This window comes from Columba livia, chromosome 5 (assembly GCF_036013475.1).
Source record: "Columba livia isolate bColLiv1 breed racing homer chromosome 5, bColLiv1.pat.W.v2, whole genome shotgun sequence".
Taxonomy (NCBI): domain Eukaryota; kingdom Metazoa; phylum Chordata; class Aves; order Columbiformes; family Columbidae; genus Columba; species Columba livia.
Window position 1 is genome coordinate 64339825 of NC_088606.1, and position 20572 is coordinate 64360396.

Sequence of the window (20572 nt, forward strand, 5' to 3'; positions counted from 1 at the left end):
TTCTTAGTGTTTCAGCCTGTTGCATCCAGTCATTGTTTACACTGAAGTCCTAAACTTTAACCTCTATCTTGATTTTAACTTCAAATATAGGCAGGTCTGGGCAAGCAGTAGAATAAAAAGAGAAGTTACTAGAAATTATTGGTAAGAGAATTCTTCCTAATTTTCCAGGTTTTGTAAAAATCAAGCTATTAAGATTGACTGTTGTCTTTCATCTCCAAGACTTTTACCCTCTCAAAACTGAAATTCCAACCTTAAAAAGGTTGGGGAAGTACAACAGGGGGAAATTTTAATACAATGGGAGAAATATTTTCAATCTATTAACATCATCAATTTTCCTTATTTTGTGGCACATGTAGAATCTAAACATGTAGAATATAAACAGCCGCTGAAAACAGTTTTCTAAACTCTGGCCAACCCTAACCCCAGATGAACCATGCTGCTGGTACGTCTCTGTGCAAAAGGAAACACAACTCAATAAAGCTGCCAGTACACAGGAGTTCGTATAAAACGACACTATTACTTCATTGGTATTTGTTTTCCTAACATCTTGCTGCTGACCGGCTGTATGGTCATTAAAGGATTGACTCCAAGCAAGGACCATCCTGGGACAAAGAGATGAAATAGTTGGTTTTCTGGATCATACACACCTGGAAATGGAGGAACAGAAGACCTTTGTTTTAGTGGACCAGGTGTGACCAGCTGCCATATTTCAGTGGTCTCCATGAGGATATATTCACACTGACCCAAGCCTGATCTCAGGACCACGGCCCAGCTGCCCTCCTCATGTTTTAATTAGTTTTGTTCAGATTTATGATACAAAAGTACATCCTGCGTGTAAATAAGAGCATTTGGTTTCCTATTATGTGGGACTAGTGGCTCTTTCTCAGATCAAAATGACCCAAGAATACTCCCCTTCCCAGACTGCTATAAAAGAAACAGATTTACAGCAAAACAGGTGGAAAACACCTGAGGACAATGAGCTCTCAGCAGGGGAGTTACTAATTACCAGTGCTCCCAGCTGATTCTAATGCTGCCTCCTGCCTAGTTACAGCCTCCACTAACGATCTCCACTAATGATCTCCCCTTTTGTTTCAGCAGAAAGTCAAACAGGTGAGCTTTAGTCTGTTGGATGCAGCCTTCTGGATGGAGTGGTAGCTCATCAGCCTGCTATACGTAGAAGCAAACTTTAGGGGAGTCCTTTTGTTCCTGAGGTATGTTTAGTTGTGGTTACTGTGGGCCAGGGTTGCTGATATTAAGACAAATTTGTCTATTTGAATAGTTTTCTTGTTAAGCATTAAGCAGGAAGAGAGTCTTTAAGTGCATTGTTATTGTTCCATAACGTACTTAAGGACAATGGAACAGTTTTGTTATGTGCTGAGAAGTTGGGGGCATATGGAAGAGTGGATTATTTCCAGCTCTGTGGTTTCCCAATTTATTTTTGGTCACACCCGGTTTCCAGAAGGGACCAGAAACAAATGTGATGTTATCTGAGAGAAGGCATAAAGCAAAGGTTTGTTAACACTTCTGTTGGTCTCTGTGTCTATGTTGGTTGGTGTACCAGCTGCTATTTTGTTTTATTTAGCAGTAATTGGGCAGATGACCTCTGAAAATTAGAAATGGGAGTTGTTTTAACTACTCTAGCTGAGGCTGTAGCACATTTCTGTTGTCTTTGGTATAGACCTGAGTCAATAATGTGTTATTTAATGGCGGCTGGAAAGGATTTGTATTCCTAAAATATTTGGGATTATGAATATAGCAACAATTATGATCTGATAAAGGACAGGATCTCTGTCCTTTATGTTTATCAATGTTGACTTACGTATCTTTATTATTTACATTGTGGTATTGCCTATGTATCCTAGCTCTTAATACCTACTCAGGTGATACCATAGAACATATCAAAACGCAGTCCTTGCCTCAAAGAGCCTAAAAGCTAAATAACTCAATGTAGTCGTGATGGAATGCATTCCTTTGGAGAATGCAGTGTATTTTTCTCATCTTATGTGCCTATCTCAAGTGAAAAAGCTATTTGTGTTACAACACTGCAGTTTATGAACTTTCTTTTTGTAGCTAGTGATTCACATAAATGCTAAAGTTCAAACTGTGTTTTTCCGATGTCGTTCCTTCTGCTGTGTAGATCCTATTATGAGACCCTTGATGAGGCACAGGGCAAATTTGGAGTGTGCAACAGCCCCCCAATCAGGGCAGACTACAAAGATCCTACCTCTTTAAAAGGCCCCTGCCCCAAGTTACGCTTAGAATAAACAGAACAGTTGAAAGATTGGTATGGAAATGGCTTTGTGGCTGCTTCAATTATGATGCAAAGAGTGATGACAGAGATGACTCTTCTGCAAGAGCAGCAGAATTTGGTATTGTCCCTTTTGATGCATAAAATGCATGCAAAATTGTTTGAAAAGTGCAAGTTGATTAGCAAAAGGAAATTTGCAGTAATTGTAGTGAAATGAAAAAAACGCAAGAGCATTGGAAAGAATACGTTTAATTGCACGTAATTACTTGATGTATGTTTCAATTGGCAAGAAAGGCAAAGGAGCATACTAAATAGTGTTGGTGTGGCAATTACTCGAAGATAATTTTCTCAAATGACTGAACTTTGCGTGTTGATTTTAAACTTAAAAAATAATACGCAAAAACACACACACAAAAAACAACAAGCACAATCCAAAATCTATTGTGAGGTCTTTCTAGCTACAACTAAAAATGGTACTTTGGACTTTTTTGTTGTGACCAAAGTGCTCCGCCACATCCTTTATCACATGCATTTGTATGTGTAGACAAAATGCACTTTCTTTTCTGGAATTGCTCTGTAAGCAGCTTAGGTAGAATACAAGTTTAACAAAATTTGAACCGTCAGTGTATAAGTAAAATATTGCACATTGTTATTTTATGTCACAGGACTTTACATGTGCAGGTGCTCTAAGATTGAGCTGCTCAGTTGAACAAGTTTCTGACATATCAGGTTTGCTGTCTGTGAAAAAATTACAGTCTGGTTTGAAATAAAAAAAAATGCATGTATGGCAGAGGGAAAAGTAGAAGCAACCTAGAGGTGAGGCAAGGTTCCCAGCACTAATTCAAATTCTTTTGTCTCTAAAAGAAATAATCAGATTATGCTAAATAATTAATAAATTGAAGGTTACATACCATCTATGATTTTAATCTATGTTCCCCGTAAGTAACGAAGTTTAGGGGTGGAATAACTTTTTTTTTTATGACTTCTTATACTGAAGAAATTCATATGAACGATTTCCATTTTGGATTTGGGGTGACGCAGAGGCATACCTCTACCAGTGACAAGCAAACGTTTGGACTCAGTGATCTCAAGAGTCTTCCCCAGCCTAAATGATTCTGTCATGTGATCTATCATCTATCCTTCAATATTCATAAGAAGGGCATTGAAGCACTGGAGAGAGTGCAGAGGAGGCAACGAAGCTGGTGAGGGGCTGGAGCACAAGTGTGATGAGGAGCAGCTGAGGGAGCTGGGGCTGTTCAGCCTGGAGAACAGGAGCTGAGGGGAGACCTTATCGCTGTCTACAACTGCCTGAAAGGAGGTCGGAGCGTGGAGGGGGTTGGTCTCTTCTCCCAAGTAACAAGTGATAGGACAAGAGGAAATGGCCTCAAGTTGTGCCAGGAGAGGTTTCAATTGGATATTAGGGAAAATTTCTTCACAGAAAGGATTGTGGGGCATTGGAACAGGCTGCCCAGGGCAGTGGTGGAGTCACCATCCCTGGAGGGGTTTAAAAGGCGTTTAGATGAGGTTCTCAAGGACGTGGTTAACTGCCAGAGTTAGGTTATGATTGGACTAAATGATCCTGAGGGTGTCTTCCAACTGAAATGATTCTATGATTTTGTGATTTGGAGGGGCACAGGAATGCACTTTCTGATTTATGGGGGCATTTTTTTTCTTTCTTCCTGATACCATCTAATAGTCACATTATACATTCCTAAGATGGTAAAGAAAATGTACAGAACTACTATATGGAGATGGTGTAATCTAAATCTAGGAACGTGGGTGGTTGCCTAAGTGTGGATCTCAGCTTATGTGCAATCAGGAGACTTTGCTGGGGAACTAGACTAGCTGAGCTGGACTTATTGGGGAACTTAATAAGCAATATATGCATTTTCCCTTCTCTGCAGCGAAATAACATATTGAGCTTTTTAAAGAGGTGAGGAGAGTTTCTGCCAGCTGTGTAGCAGAGCCCTGGGGCAATCCTGGTTGATGCCACCAGACTGGGCCTCTGCAGCATGCAGTGGACTGCTTAAATGTGCATTTATCTGAGAATTTGGCCCAGTGTTTTAGGTAAAGGTTCATCTATCATTTATCATTTATTTGGAGAAGAATGCTGTGTAAACATCGAAGAGTTTGTATGTTTGAAGTAGCACATGGTACTCCAGTGTATTTTTTCATTGCCCTAGTTGACGTAGGAAATATTCCAATTATATATATATATATATATATATATATATAACATAAGTAGTGGTGATATGTGATTTTTTTTTTTTTTTTTCCCTTACAATTGTTGTCTTATTCTCTAGGGAAGCCTTATCTCATCTGAATATGACACTCCAAAAAATATCATGAGACAGGGATGAGATCCAACAGTTAAATCTGCACTTCTGAAGCACCTGCTGTGCAGGTAAGTTTTCAAAATGAACATTTTTCTTTCTGCCAGTTTGTGGGGAGATGCAGATCAAAACCATCACAGTGTCATTAAGTATCTTTCTCGTCTTGTGAAAGGATGAAATATCTCAAATTGATACAACTGAAGAGGAGTTGATTGATACGCAAGCTTTGAATGGAAACTGGATGGTCAAGTGTGTCTACTCCCACATATATATTCATATGGTACATATGTGATGATTGGTTTGGTTTGATTTATCTTTTTCCGTAGCATGATCAGCTCACACATGCTCCCGAGTGCCACTGTGACCTCCTTTCTGCTCTAGGTCACTAATTTGGCTGTAGATAAATAGCTGAGAGTGTGTTGTGAATGAGAGGACTGCAGCAGCATCATGTAATCTGTGAGAGAACATGCTACTGGGATCCTGCATTGTGGGGCTGTTACTTCTCCTGTCATAGCAAGACAGACTCCACAAGGAGCTTGGAAGGGTGAAATTTTACCGTATAAAGAAAAAAAAAATGGTGTAAAACCCATCCATCAGCCTTCAGTAATAAATAGGAATTTGGAATGGACATCTGATCAAGGTGATTTTTCACCCTCTAGTCCTGTAGTTTTCATAAAAATTGGTCTGTTTGCATTGTTATGGACAAAGTGTAGACTTTAGAAACTGAGCCACATTCTTGAAGTTCCTCAGTGAAAGTGCCTTTGCCCTGAGGTAACAGGCTCAAGTTCCAAGATTTTATTAAAATAACAAAAAAGTAAGTAAGAGTTAAATGTCAATGATGCTAAATTACTGCAGCTTTGCAAGGCTGATTAAGAGCAGATCAAATCAGCTTCTTGCCACGGCGTTCCAAATTGTTACTGTAAAAAAACACTATGAAATTTCAGCAAAATGTCTTGTTTCAGTGTGAAAGCTCAGTTCTTTCTTAACCTTGCATAAACATGTGGAAGGAATGGTGGTTTTCCAGTTAACTAGGGCTCTTATTGATAATTCACTAAGAAGGGGGACATCTGCCCTGCTGGCAAAATAAATGAATGAGTCGTTATCAGGGATTGATGGTTAACTTATCTATTTAATGATATACGGGAGAAGTTAAATAGGTTTTTTTTCAGTTTACCAGATCATACTTTCTCATTATATATTGCTACCATTTAAAAAGCTATTATGTATGCTTATCTTTTAATACATAACAGTGTTGAGATTATAAAGATTTGATAGATTAGTGATTCCCATATCATAACAGCTTCTGATAATGCTTCATCTTCGCTCTGGAGGCTTCCAATAAGGAAAAGACAAATGTGGGAATTTAAGACTTCCCTCCTAACAAGTGTTGGTAATAACAACATGCCTCAATGAACTGATGCTCATGCAATATTCACACAGTAGTGAAGCTGTTCTTGTACAACCTCAAACTGACATCTGTCTCCAGGATTCTTTGACACGTGTAACTGCAGTTTCTGTGCCGCCAGACCCAAGCAATGGAGATTTACCAAAACGTTGGCTTCCCTGGGTACCCCTGGGAGGTGATGCACTGGACTTATCACACAGAAATAATTGATGAACTAAATACCGTACTTCTTTTTCTGCAGCGTGTGTGAGATCATCTTGGTAGCTTTTAAAGGTGTATACTTGTCTTCTCTGTAGTTGTGAACTTTAGAAGAATTTCACCTTCTTATGCCTCAAAAACCTTTTCCTTCTTTATGCCCAAGGCAGGCATTTGTGCTTTCTGGATTCAGTAAAAAAGGTTGATTCTCCTGTGACTGTCAGGTCTTTGGCTGCTGTGTCTGTACTCTTGAGATACCTGCTGTTGTAATTCATCTCCAAATTGGAATAATAATGGGGAAAAGCTAGATAAGGACAGAGGAAACGGATACTACCCTTCTGAGGAAAGACTTGAACTTGTAAATGAACTTGGGGCTGTTCCTCAGCATCTTTTAGAAACTTATCAACATGTCCATTCGTAATCATGGTTATGACTCCTCGGCTGGGCAAGAAAATCAGGGGTGAATTCTAAATGGCAAATATTGAGGGGCCAGTCCAAGACTTTTAACATATGAATACAGAATTCCTTCTCTGTCAGAATGAGTTTCCTTTATTACAATACTATTAAAGTTTTTGCAGGCTTACTAATGTAAGTGTATTTCAGTATGAAAGGTTAGCTATGTTTTGTTTGGAAAATTTTGCCCCCTGTTGTACCAGTGTTAGAACAGGTTCGGTAGTGGAATGTACTTCTGTGGATGTGTTTTTACTTTGGGTCTTAATCTGGTGTGTTAGTTGTTTGTGGTGAGAGTTATCAAAGATGGGCATGTAACTGATAGCACTTTCCAGTTCAAATACAAATAACTTAAGTATGTTCCTAGAAATGGAGTAGAGTCTGGCTTATTTGGGGCTGCACAAAAAGTGAGGATAAATCAAGGAACTAACAAGACCAGGAGTAAAGATGACTTTCCAGATCCCAGAGTGCCAGTGCTGGAAAGTTTACGGTCATGGAATTTCCAGCCAGAACGTAGAGACTCGGGAGGTTTAGATATTTTGGATCCATTTCAGATCAGCAGAGTCTGCTTGACATACTGTCTATTCCTATGGCAGCATTTAGTTTTATGAGTGTGTTATATACAAGAAACAAAATGGGCTGTAGAAGGGAACCTCAGCAGCTTTATTTTAGCATTTCCAAGAGGAAGACCCACCACTACTGTTCCCTATATCCATGGGTCAGTGTCTGTGCTGAAAATGGTTTAGAAGGATGTACAAATTAAAGATCTGTTTTCCATAGGCTGTCAGTGCCAGCTCAGCCACTGGCCATTTTTAATATACAGTGTGTTACAAACCATTTGTTTGTGGTAGTGAACTAGAGGCTTGATTACTTATCTCTCTGGCTCCTCTTGAGGAGGAGCCACTTGATATAGTGGCATTTCCTTCCGTCTATAATCAGGAGGATTTATCTGCCGGGGTGTGTGTTTCCCGATGTTTTGGGTGAACAGACCTACTCGGAGATCCCACTTCTTCTCTTTGCTGGGACTCATCCAGCATTGAGTCCTTAGTGCTGCATTGACATGAGAACGATTATCACAAGGTATCACAAAGATATCATGAAACTCGTGATCTCTTGCCTTCCTACTCCCTCCTCTTTTCCCTGGTCCATAAAGGTCTTTAGCCACGACAGCACTTCTGTTCATGTCCTAAGAAGCATCATAAGTGTTAGTTGTGGGCTGGTAGTGCTGAAGCAGTTGACCACGTCATTATTAGATGACCCCTGGCATTTCTCAACTAACTTGAGAAGTTAGAGATGGTGAATTTCCCATGTGTTGCGAGGTAAAATGCAAAATAACTTCTGGGAATTACTGCAGAGCCCTCTGCAAAATCCATTACTGAAAGGCAGAGATAAAAATTTAGGTAGCATGACTGACTTCCAGCTGAGATGTTTTTGCAAGGCTGGTGCTGGGGAGGAGGCAGGAGTTCAACCTGCACTGAAAGCAGCTCTGAGCAGCTCCTGGACCAGGAGAGATGATCTTGTTAAGCCACTGAAAGGTGGATCTGACTGCTCCTTGGGAATATAAAAGCATGAAGCACGTGGTCTTCTGAGAAATGGATAGCTGGATGTTTGTTGGTTCTTTCTAAGTGACCTCTAGTGCCAAGGATACTCCATATGGAATGGCTTTAGTGATATAAATAGGAGAGGATTCATTGCATATTGTGAATGAGGAAAGACATGGTGTTTAAAAATGGTTTCAGTTTGGTTATTAAGCTACAAATATGCTGATTTTTCTACCTTTGTTTTACTTTAGGGTGGTGATGCCACTTAAAAATGTTTTCTCAATTCTGAAGCTAGTACTGTGGTTATCTGGCTAATCTTTTAAGTCTCTTCAATCAGTTTTAACATATATCCTAGGCCTTGGTCTTCTATCCCTAGGAGAAGCTGGTGGTTCTGTTAAATCCAAATCAATATTGTAATATGTTATTCCCTTATTAACATTTTTTCCTGATATATGAAGTTGCTTTTTAATTTCTTTTAGTCTCTCAGTGGCATAAGGGAGAAAATTATTTTTAAATAAATAGATCTGGGCTGAGGCTCTAATGCCTGTCCTTTTTCTGCTGGAATCAATTGCTTTCATACTTATTTTTACATTCTCTTTTCATGAAGAGGCATTGGTGTTGTAAAGCGTGTCCCTTCTCCTAAGATTCTCATCAGTGAGGAATTATATTAAAGTAATGAGGCAGAAATTAGCTGGAATTCAAGAGTTGTAAAAAGGGAAATTGCCAAAAATGAGGAGGTTTTCTCTGAGCACAAGTATCTAAACACAGTGTTCATATAATAGCAATAAAATACAATCTAGTGATGATAAATCTGCGGAAGGAAATTATATTTGTTACAGTAAGAAAATGGGAAATATATCCAGAGGATATTGCGATAAATTCATCGCTGTCATCACAAAATGATTCTTTCTGTTTATGGTTGCTCTGCTTACTATTACTAAAAATTAAAATTGGTTTACTGAAAAACCTGCTATGAACTAGTCACAGCTCACTCATCTCCAAAATAACACTATTGCATATCCGGAATGTCGGGGATGTGTGTGGCAAGGTGAAACAGTGCAGTGGAATATCTGCTGCTTGTCTGCTCCATCTCCTCGTTTTCACATGGAAATAATATCAGACAGCGTTCCTTCCTCTTCCATTTCCCCTGCAAACGACTGCGATAATCACAGTGATATCAGCCCGGCATCAACGTATAGAATCTTCATAATGACTGGCTCCATCGGTATTTAAAAAGCGTGAGCTACCTCTATCTCCTCTTTACAGAAGCAGCGGAGAGGGGTTGTTTATCCAGCCATTCTTGATCTTGTGCAAATTCTATTGCAAGAAAAAGAGCTTGATGAATAGCTCAAAAATCAGCTACCAAAATCCTTGCCTTGCAAACTAAATGGTCATACTTCTACCTCCCTTGTGTTATCTGTAACAGACATTTGCCTTGCTGCATATTGCAGGCACAAATGCTCATCAAAACACTTATAAAGCTTTCAGTTTTAATATTTATTAGTATTACATTTTCTTATGCAAGTGTTTTCTGGAAATAACTGTGGATCTTTATTAATGAAACAAAAACATAAATACATGATTTATCTGCCCGGTTACAATTGGCCATCAGAGGAGGAAGGGTCTATATTTAAGCACCAAAAGAAACTGGGAAATATTAAAGTTGAAGCCAACTGCAAATTTTGTCCCTGTGAGAACATAAAGATGGTGCATTTCTATACCTGTGACACACAAACTATTGTATGATTATGTGTGCACCTACCCATACCCACACCACAAGATGCCACCGGGACACTCACTGTGACACCTGGATTCCCTTGGAATTAATCCCAGGCCCTTGGGGAGGGAGAGAATCACAGAATCATGATGAAGCCGATATCACGATGTGGATATCGCAGATATTTTGGTGTGGATGTTTAAGAGATGGTGCCTCCGTCTGCAGGGCACCTCATGAGTCACCTCATAGTATCAGTTTTCACAACTAGAGCGTAATTGCTTTTTCTTGCAAATTATTAATCAGACTGGAGTGTCATTTGGGCCTCATTAAATTAGAGCTGTATATACCGAATAAAGAAGTTCACTCATTTGCCTATACATGGAGATGGAGCAGTTCATAATTCTTGGGTTTTAATTGTCTGAAGAGGTATTGTAATGAAAAATGAATGAGAGGAGTGGAAGGAGCTAAACTACCGATTTCTAATCCCGGATTTCTTGTAACAAGTGACTAAATTAGATTGTCTGACTCAGGCACAGTACTGTAAAGCTACAAACGTGTGTGCAGTACATTGCCCACCTAGTAAGTTTAACAAAAACTGCAGACCATTTCCCAAAAGCCCATAATTTAGTCAAATCAAAGCCTTTTTTTGTTTTTCTCCATAATGCTATGCTTGTTTCTCAGGAGGGACTATCATGATGACAAATTGGAACTCTTTAAATTTTCAGTTATTTAGGTTAAAATGTTGCCCAGAAAATCTCTGCTTTTTTTCTTATAATGTAGAAAGTGTTATTTTTATTCTCATCACAACAAAAATGAGTGAAGTCACTTACTCAAGCTACTGAAGAGATAATGGTAAATTATTAAATAGAAACCATTCTTGGATAGAGACAGGAAATAGAAAATTTTGGACCAAGCAGCAACTATTTAGAGGAAACGATTTGGCAACCCCAGTTACAGTAACTACCGCTACCCTATTATAGCAAATTTATGGAAGATGAATTTTCATGCCCACTCACAAGGCTGCACATAAGTAGGTCCACTGCTTAAACAGAGTGATTTACAGGTAAAATGATGGATGTGGTTGGAACTGAGCTGCATTTCTGAATCTATTAAAGTACTGTGTATTTTATTTCGTACTTCCAAATTGTTTTGTTAAAATATGGTATTACAGCATGAGTGCCAGTGACACATCCATATCATTTTTGCTCATGTTGAATAGTTCCACATAAATATTAATGAGGAAACTATTTTGCTCACACCAAATCCTGGCCCTTTGCTGTAGAATTTGATTTCCAGCACAGCTGGGTGTCAAGTTCAGTGTCGTTGTCCGCACAAACTATTGTAAGAACATGGCTGTTGTGATTTTTGCAGAGAACTTCATTCCTAATGTACCTATATGTGTGCGTACACACTCACGTGTGTCTGTACACTCACAGTGACTCTGTGTAGGTGAACGTGTGTATGTACATATGCATAAAATATACATAAATGTTTACAAATAATTTAATCTGCATCTCTCTAGATGTACTTGAATGCACACAGGCAGTATGTGTGAATCTACAGCATATGTGTGTTTATCCTTGAGCACATGTGGCATGTTCCGTAAGCATCTCTAAAACATGTGGTTGTACTGGAGTACCAGTGTCAAACTCCAAGGAACACATTCTCAATTTCACTGTTTCTGCTGTGTTTGATATCTTTTTTTGTTTTGATAACTTAAAGTGGAAGAAATTAATTCCTGTACGCTGCCTTGCGATGTAGCCGTGTCCTATCACAGGGAGTGAGTAAAGAGAAATACAGGGGGAAGAAGCAGCCTTGCTGCCCTGAAAGGACAAGGAGGAGGAAACCTTGAGCAGCTGCTCTGTGGCCCCCTGGCCATGTTTAGCAGCTGGACATGGACCTGGAAGATGCTTCTCCCCGCGGGGCAGCATCCTCGAGCATCTGTGAGTGGGGATGCAGGGATGAGTTGGACTTGAAGCTGATGAGATGTTGAAGAATCTGATGTGAAGACCTAGGAGTGGTGTGTCTAGGGAAGATGCTGCTGAATAAACACTTAACTGCACACTTGGTTGTTGCTTCTCCGCTGTTAAAAACTTTTGTTTAAACAAATATATTTTATTCTTTAATCTTGCCCTGTACAAAATCTCATTGTGATTAGTTAGGGACATGGAGCACATCCTTCAGATAAGGAATCCTTGCAGCTTCATAGCAGACCATTTTTTCAGGCCCCGCAATCCTAATGTTGACGTGCTTCATTTCTGTGTGATGATGTCTGACTTACAGATTCATAACACAGTAAAATAAGTGTGTTCTAGTGATCAGCAGGGGATAGAAAATTCCCTTGGCAAGCAGTAAGATAAGGCAGAGAGCACCTGAAAACAAATGTGGGCCTGAAACAGCTTGTATTAATAGTGGGTTTTGTACCTTTACAAATAGCAGTGGTAGTTGAAGGATATAAGCATTCTGTAGGTAGAAATAATATAATTTAGTAAGATTTTATTTTATGTGAATAAGCGTAATTGCAAAGTACATATGCCTATGTATATGTAGATAGATTCATTTTAAGACTAGAATAATTTCCAAAAGCAACAAGTAAAGTGGCACTTCTATTATACTGACTGACATTTCATTATTTAAATGCCTAATGTGCATTTAGCTTTTGGATAATTAGTTGTCAGTTTGCAAAAGCAATTACACTTTGAATGTTACCAGAGTTTTTCCAAAGGGAAACTTAGACTTTTTATCTTGTAGCTGTGTTGGTATTCAGATCTAAGTAAAGACTCGCACAAAATGCATTTTCCTCAGAGGGATGTGTATTGGCAAACAGTGGTAACACGTGGGCAGGATTCAGGTGTCCTAGAAAAGATAAATAAGGATTTATAATCAAGTTGCTGCCATGCTAGGTACAAAGTGGTGGTTCTTCATCTGATTAACCCCATACTCCATGAACACATTTCTTACACACCTGCAGGACTTCCCTCTGTATTCTATGGATGGTATTCTATGGTATTGTTTAGGTCCTTGCACAGTGGTTTCTCCCCCGAGGCTTGAAAGTTTCCTGCCGTCCCCACCACCTTGGCCCATTATATTTCTTTAAATTATTATTTCATCTGTGTTTCATTCCTAGGGAAGATTATTTTTTACCCTTCAGTGCAGGCTTATACACACAGTTCAGCTAAAAGATATAACTGTAGATAAGGGGAGTTAAAGCTATCTTGGTAACGTTTAGATAACAAGAAACATTTTTGCTTTGTAGGCGGGTATGTGGGCCCAATCAAAACACAGTGGAGCTGTGGACCCAGCTAAAAGTGTAGGGAACTTCCTTAGAATTTACTCGTAATAATCCTGGGAAGGCACAAAGGTGAAGCAGCATCACGAGCTTTGTGTTGAAATGCTTTCCCATGACACAGAATTAACTACATTGGTGCACACAGCTGCCAAGCGTAGGAAAATACACAAAATGCAAATGCAGCATTCAGTCTGGCATCTTACGAAGTTGTGTGTAGGAACAGATTTCCACATCTAGCATTTTTTTTGTCCTGAGATTTCAGAAGTGGTTCTGTACCACAGTGGGACAAAACTGAGGCTTTTTAAAGCTTTCTGTGTGAAACAACATGGAAAGAATGGTGGTAAAAACATTCACCTATGATGTCAGATATCCAAGTCGATGTCACATTCAAGTTGGACTTGAATTTGGCTTTTTTGATACACTTATGCTTTTATCTGTCTTGGAGCTTTTCCATTTACTGCAAATTGATATTTCTTGAGAGAGCCCAAGTGAGACTGATAACAGCACTTACAGGCGAGGTCTAACACGCACATTCAATTCCTGCGTTCTTCCAGGTATAGAACATCTCAGGACTATCCTAATAATCATATGGATTTTATAGTATTTCAAAAAGCCATTGGTTAAATGGGTCTCTGCCCATTGTACTCTTTTCACTTATCACAGAAGCTGAGTGGCAGGCAGTAGGTTTTGAACCTCCTGTGCCCCAGACCAGAAAATGGGAGTTTGCCAATTAACATTGGTTTGGTTTTGACGAATAAACTACCTGGCAGCATCGAGGCAGGCTGGTACTATTAGCTATTATATCACCAGGCAAAGTGCGGCGACATTCTTAATGCCTGGATTTGTCAGGATTTTGCATTTCTTTCTCATTGGCAAGGTGGCAGCGTTAGCACTGCGTACACAATTGGCAGCGCTGAAGGATGAACAGCTGGTTTGTTGCTCCTTGATTTTGCCTGAAAACACATTCCCTAAGGACCTGGTTATGCAGTCGAATCTTTCTGGACAGAGCTTTGGGCTTCTTTCAGAAATATATGCCTGAAATCTAAAATGAAACCTCATACTTAGGTTTTGTTGCAGGATTTGGGATCTTCTCCTCCTGTTTCCTTATGACATCTACAAGGGAAGATGATATGAAAGCAAGCAAACGTCTAAACCATTCTTAATTACTGTGTTTACTGCCTCTGCAAATGATGGTCTTAGCTATGTTCCTACTTTATAAATGACGTATGTAATTGGGTTAAACAGTCTCACGCACAACATTTGTTGGTCAATTACCTCTTAAATTATGTACATTTCTATAATTAGAAAAGGCAATTTTTCTCCCACACATAAAGCTTTTTCCTAAATATGTACTTAGTATATCTGAAATTATTACTTGTATTTGTACACAAAAGCTAAATTGAAAAGAGTTTCCCTATTAAGTGTGTATGATTCTCTAATGAGCAAGACAACTTTATTTCTGTATATATGGGATGTTTTCAGAATTACAGACTGAGGAATCAATGGGTGTGCAATTCCTAGACAAGAAAAACCTGAAAACCGAACGTGTGCACTCAGTCAACAACAAAATCTGCATATTTATTAAAAGAGCACAGAATGGATGTTATAAAGTTAATATTATCCTAAGGCTCAATTACTTGTGAATTTCCTACAATTCCAGTAAGCAGGTTGAATTGTCCAGGAAAATGCATTCTTGCATGACACCTTTAAATATGCATAACATAGAATCTCATTTTACAAAAATAATTGAACTCTACCCTGAAAACATTAACTAAAGATGTTAATATTTTTGCGTTTGTTTTCCCCAAAAGAACAAGATGAAAACTTATCTGACAACAACACGTATGATGTGTATGATCATCACCTACTCTGTGCATCTTTGGAAACGTCCTTAAAAAATTTACTGAGCGAGGGTTTGGCTTCTTTGCCTGTGTAAAAGCTGCCATTCCTCCATTAGCACTGCTGTACTTACACTGATTTGTACCCGATAATTTAGTATTGGATTCTTATTGTGAACAACACTGATGAATTCATCCCTACTGTGAACAGCATTTAAACATGTGCTCAACCTCATACACATTTGAATGTTTTGTCCCAAGTTGACATTCCAGCATGAATCAACAAAGAGCAGTATGAATTGGCAAATAATATTTTTGCTTCTTAAACATTAATAATTTTCCCATTATTTCCCTTTATAATTATATTTGAGTTGGCAACTTGAGTTTCCAAGGCATTTGAAGAAAATATTAGGTATTTTATTTCTTTTTCATTTCAGTACAATTTGCCAATTTGTCGGATTTACACAAGTATCTGCGTTACTGTGTGGGGCAGAGGATCACCGAAGGAATGGAAGTTCGTAAATCATTTTGTACAAGCAGGAATCTTGAAAATAAAATCAAATGCCATTTGTTATTACAGGTTGTCTCTTTGCCAAGAGCCATGTACTATGATACACAGTACCATAGAATACATTCATGGTACCACTGTACATGTACCATAGAAATACAATAATCAATGCTATAACTGTCTATTACATAAAATGTTAGAAAAGCTACAGGACGGAGCTCCTGACAGATTGTGCCAGCATTATGCCAGATTATTTTGAGACACACAGGGAGTTTTTGCTGTACAGTCTATACTCAATTCTATCAACGTGCTGTGTCTTATGCATGATTTATTCAGTCTTTCAAAACCGTCCCTCCCCAGTCTCTTAATCACTTGCATCAGCACATGCACGTCATGTGAAGAAAGCTTCATTCACATTCAGTTTGCTCAGTAGTCTTTGCATTGTGTTTCCATATTTTCCTCATGTTTTTCCTCGTCCCTGTCTCCCCGCGGCATGTTTGATAAAGGTTGGATTCATCTATTTTAGAGGCTGTGAATGGGATAATAATGTCTTAAGTGTTTGCCAGTTGTTTAAAACTCATTCTTATCAAGTCATGCAGTTTCATTATCCCCCTATCCTTCCTGTCTAGTATATTAAGATTTTATGGAGAGAAAAGATGCAATGAATTAGTCTTAGCAGTCAATCTCTACCTACTTAAATGAAAATTAAAATTTATTTCATTGCAGTGCTGTAGGTAAAAGTCTTGTGTCTCTAAATTACAATATCTTGACAGTTATTTCAGTGAAACGCATATCTGAGTAGCTTAACTTTCATTATTTTTACGCTGGGGAAACATACTTAAGGTACAAGGAGTTGCTAACATGTTCTTGTTTAATATAGATCTGAAAAGCTGCTATTTAAGTTTAGAGTATTTGGACTCACATTATTTTCCCCACACCTTTCCTGCTGGCTTCCTGGCCGTACTGTATTTCCTTCTGTCAAAGTGGGTGATGTGGTCATTCCACTGAGGCTACGATTTCCCTCAAGGGATAGAAGATCATGGTGTTAAATCTGCCCTTGAGTTTACTCCTACCCTGCTCACTGGTGTACCTTCAAATTAGATTTCTATTTTCTTTCTTTTAAAAACAATATGTTCCAAGGGTCTCCCATACTCATCCCTACTGGAAGGCTGTGTTGTAATCTGACTACATTAAAAATTAAGAAACTTCTAATTTCTTGTTGAATTTAATTATGAATGTGCTGTAACTATTTACATTTGAACTTATAGAAATATATTTAAGCAAGTAAAGATATTACCCCTCAGCCTCTACTTCCATTGACTCGTCAGATCTGTATTTTTTTTAGGTTCTGCTCCCAAATAGGCTTTCAATTGCTTTTCCCATCTAAGTAGTCATTCATACTCAATTCAGTTTATCTCTTTGTAAAGCAGCATTTCTAGGTTGAATACCACGAGTGCTTGAGTTTGTACTAATGTCTCCAATACCACTGCAGAGTCTATTTTCTTTAGCACAGGAATACCAGTGGTGTAAAAGTAATAAGTAAGACGTGCTATTCTAAAAGGACACTACTTCATGTTCGGTCTCTACAGACACTTTTGCTTTTCTATTTCAGAGTTTTACAGCATGATATATTAATTCTCTTGAAGACTGACAATACCTCTTACCTGCTTATTGTCTGCAAATTCTGTTAGGACGTTCCTACTTCTTGTTTCAGGACCAAGAATGAAAATTTACAGTCTTACAAATCCAGTACTTAAGGTCTTCAGTTGCACTCAGATATTCCCCTTTCAGCTCTACCCGCCATATTTCTTCATGTTTATTTTTAGTTCTATTTCCAATCTCTGTCATGTCTGACCTTGTGTGGCACTGTAAAATAGTGATCTGGAAAACTATGGTGTCATTAGTCTGACCTCAACAGAATGCAAGAATTTAAGAGATCTTGAAGGAAGAGAGAATGAAAGCAGTTATAGGCTTGTTATAATTGCTGTAGTTGAAGGATATGCACCAGACAAGTTGTAATTAAAGAAACAGAGATAAAGAAAAAAGGGTAGAAAATGAACCAAGGATTTGCCAAAGATAGATTTTGTCTGAATAATCAAGCAGCTTTAAGTACGCTAACTGATTTTCTAAGAAATGGAGTAGATTAAATCTATCTGGACTTCAAAAGTTTTACGACTCCTCTGTCTAGAAAATCAATTGTCATTTCCAAGTCTGCGGCTGTGAAACCCACAAAGAAAGGAGGATAAAGCTGCTTTCTGCTTTCACCCTGGCTCAGGAGTGGTGGAAGATGGAAACGACTCCAGTTTCTGGCCTCTTTCTGCTGGAGAGGAAGGTTGTGTCACTTGTCGCTGCCGCTTTGGACGTGTATAGGACCCAGAATCGGTGTTAATTATTTCTGGTTATAAGCGCAATTCTTCTATTCAAGGGGGACTACTGTGAACTTTTTAGGGTAATAGATATATCAGATAATCCGAAGAAGTATCTTAATAAATAAGTTCTTGGTGCAAGGCGTTCAGTCATATTCATGACAGAAAGGATTCTCTTTGTACTGGAGATGGGAAGACAAAACCAAACAAAACCCCAACAAACTACTATTCCTTTACCTTCCTGTTGTCCTAATCTTCTCTTATTTCAGTGCCAGTCCCTTCTTCTGTTCAAGGAGGCAGAGTTGCATAGCTGATGTCCCGAGCCCTCCTTCACTGCCTAATCTCACTTAAAATGCTCATATTAAGGAATCATAATCAAAGAAATAGTGACTGAGAAAGGACCGCAGGAACCAGCTTGTCCTTACTCAGCTGTACATAAACTGTTCACGGCACTGTCTCTCTAGGATGTTTTTTTTTTGAATCTTCTGGTGGTGGAACCCCTTTCCCTTCTCATTGAAATATTTAAACTTTTACATGTGTTTACAGTTAGGAAGACTTTATTTTAACATGTAATCAAAGTGTTTGTGTCAATTTGTATCCACCACTTTTGACCTCGTCCAGCTGAATACAGAGAACAGTTTATTCCCTTCCTCCTTGTGGTAACCTTTTAATAGTTGGTGCTGTCTCCCCAGATGTCCAGAGTCTACACTAGACTGAGGGATTTTCCTGTGTGTCCTTGTGTATGTTCCATCTCTTCTAGAACGTTGATTAATTTGGTGCTCTTCCATGGATTTTCTTAATCGATTCCTACATCTTATAAAGTGAGATGTCCCAGTCTTGACCCAGGACTCCAGGTGAGGCCTTCTCAGTGTCGTGTAGAGGGGCCACTTTGGCTGTCTTTATTTATAATGCTACTTTTGTGCCATGTCAGAAGAATTATGCTTTTCTCAAGCACAATACTACTGAAAGTAAGTAAATAAAATACAGCTTGGTTACTATGGGACTTTCTCCTGAGCTTTCTTAAAGATTTACAAATACCACGCTAGCAAAAAATTACTAACATGAAATTGCATGGCTCAAATCCTTCAGACTTACTGAGGACCCCAAACCTTGACAAATACTTACATGGCCCCAGCAATTTATTACTGACAATGAAACTATGGAGAGGCATAATGTAGTGTCAGACCTCACTAGACTAAATTAAAATTAAAATTAATTGGCCTAGCATCTCCCTACCTGCCAAATCCTTATCAGCATTGTTGTCAATAATTCTATTTGCTTGGCATTAATATGCAAAAAATCCATGAGGTATCATAACAATATAGCGTAACTTCCCACTAGCAAATAAAACTAAATCATTTTATTACAGGCAAATAAGAGAGCAAATACTGAAGTTGTGATGGAGAGGTGAAATACAATGTTTTACAAAAGGTATTAAGTAAATATATCTACTGTGTTCACTCCCTGTTTACCAGCACTTCTCCCTGTTGTGATGGCTGCAGATGGAGTAATAAGTAGAAGTTGTCTGGATGGCTCATAGGCAGAAACAAAGAGAAAAAATGCATTCAAGAAAAGTTAGAAAGTTAGTACTTTTTTGAGAAGTGTTCCAAAGGCTTTGAAAGCCTACTTCTACCTAGATGTTGACAACAATACCTTATCTACGAGTAGCTGTAAATTTTCCTTGTACTATCAGGTGTTGTACTGGCCTAAGAGGACAATTTCTCCACATCCAAGTTATATTTGTAACAAACTGTACTGGCCACAGAATTCTTGCGACTTAAAGATTCTTTTCTGTTTTATCCTTTCACAAATTCTCCACTTTGGAGAATAAAAGTTCACCCAACTGTCGGGTGCATTACAGCTCGTGTGGCTCTTTGCTTGGCCATCCCCGTCTTCACTCTGAGAAGCATCATTAGCTTTCCAACAGAAGACAATGAAAGTGATAAAACCAAGGACTGTCAAGAACAGAGTGACAGACAGATGAGTTTTTACACAGGAGTTTGCCCGTGGGAGTTGGAATGAATAAAGTTTAGCAAAAAGAAAGCCGGCTGGAGGATCCAGGCCAGCAGGTTTCCGGCAAATCCCTCCAGAACTCATTTATTAAATTCTTGGGGCTTATTAATTTCATCTTCCTCACAATGTTGTTAATGCAGAGGAACTTAAGGGAGGTGCTGAGAAATGGTATCTAGATGGTTCGACAAAACGTCTGAGTCACCATTGTGACCTTCTCAAAAAGTTCCCAATCTGCAGATTTCCCATCTAAGCGGCCGGAACCCTGGACACAGAGGGCTTTGCAGGATGTTTAACAGTGGTGTCTCCCCCCATCATTGTTCTCTGGAACCTTTACAGAGAGAAAGATAACAGTAGCTTTTAAACTCATCCTCGTAGATTAAACCCAATGCACAGAGAATATCTGACTTCTGTGGGCTCAGCACATTCCGCTTGATGAGGGGATGATGTCAACTGCTTCTTGGGCTACTGGAGTAATAAGTAATAATGATAGTTTTTAAATAGTCCAGTGCACCAAACCACACTTAAATAATTCAAAACAGAACAAACCTATTAAACAGTGTTTCAGTATGAACCAGGCTTGGATATAGCTGACTTCCTTAAACATATATTAATTACTAAGATATGTTTGTCTCTTAGAAGCAGGCACTAGGCTGTTTGCAAATGTGTGCA

The 20572-nt window shown here is 38.7% G+C and overlaps 1 long non-coding RNA gene across 6 annotated transcripts in view; it reads left to right on the forward strand.

Moving 5' to 3' along the window:
• LOC110355012 (uncharacterized) overlaps positions 1–20572 on the forward strand; it is a 202669-nt gene that overhangs the window by 75676 nt on the left and 106421 nt on the right. For 4 of the 6 annotated variants that reach the window (XR_010473145.1, XR_010473141.1, XR_010473143.1 and 1 more), the window contains 2 exons: positions 1099–1211; positions 4552–4652. This is a non-coding gene — a long non-coding RNA (uncharacterized LOC110355012). The remainder of the gene's footprint in view (positions 1–1098; positions 1212–4551; positions 4653–20572) is intronic. The other 2 variants (XR_010473144.1, XR_010473146.1) reach the window with 1 other exon arrangement.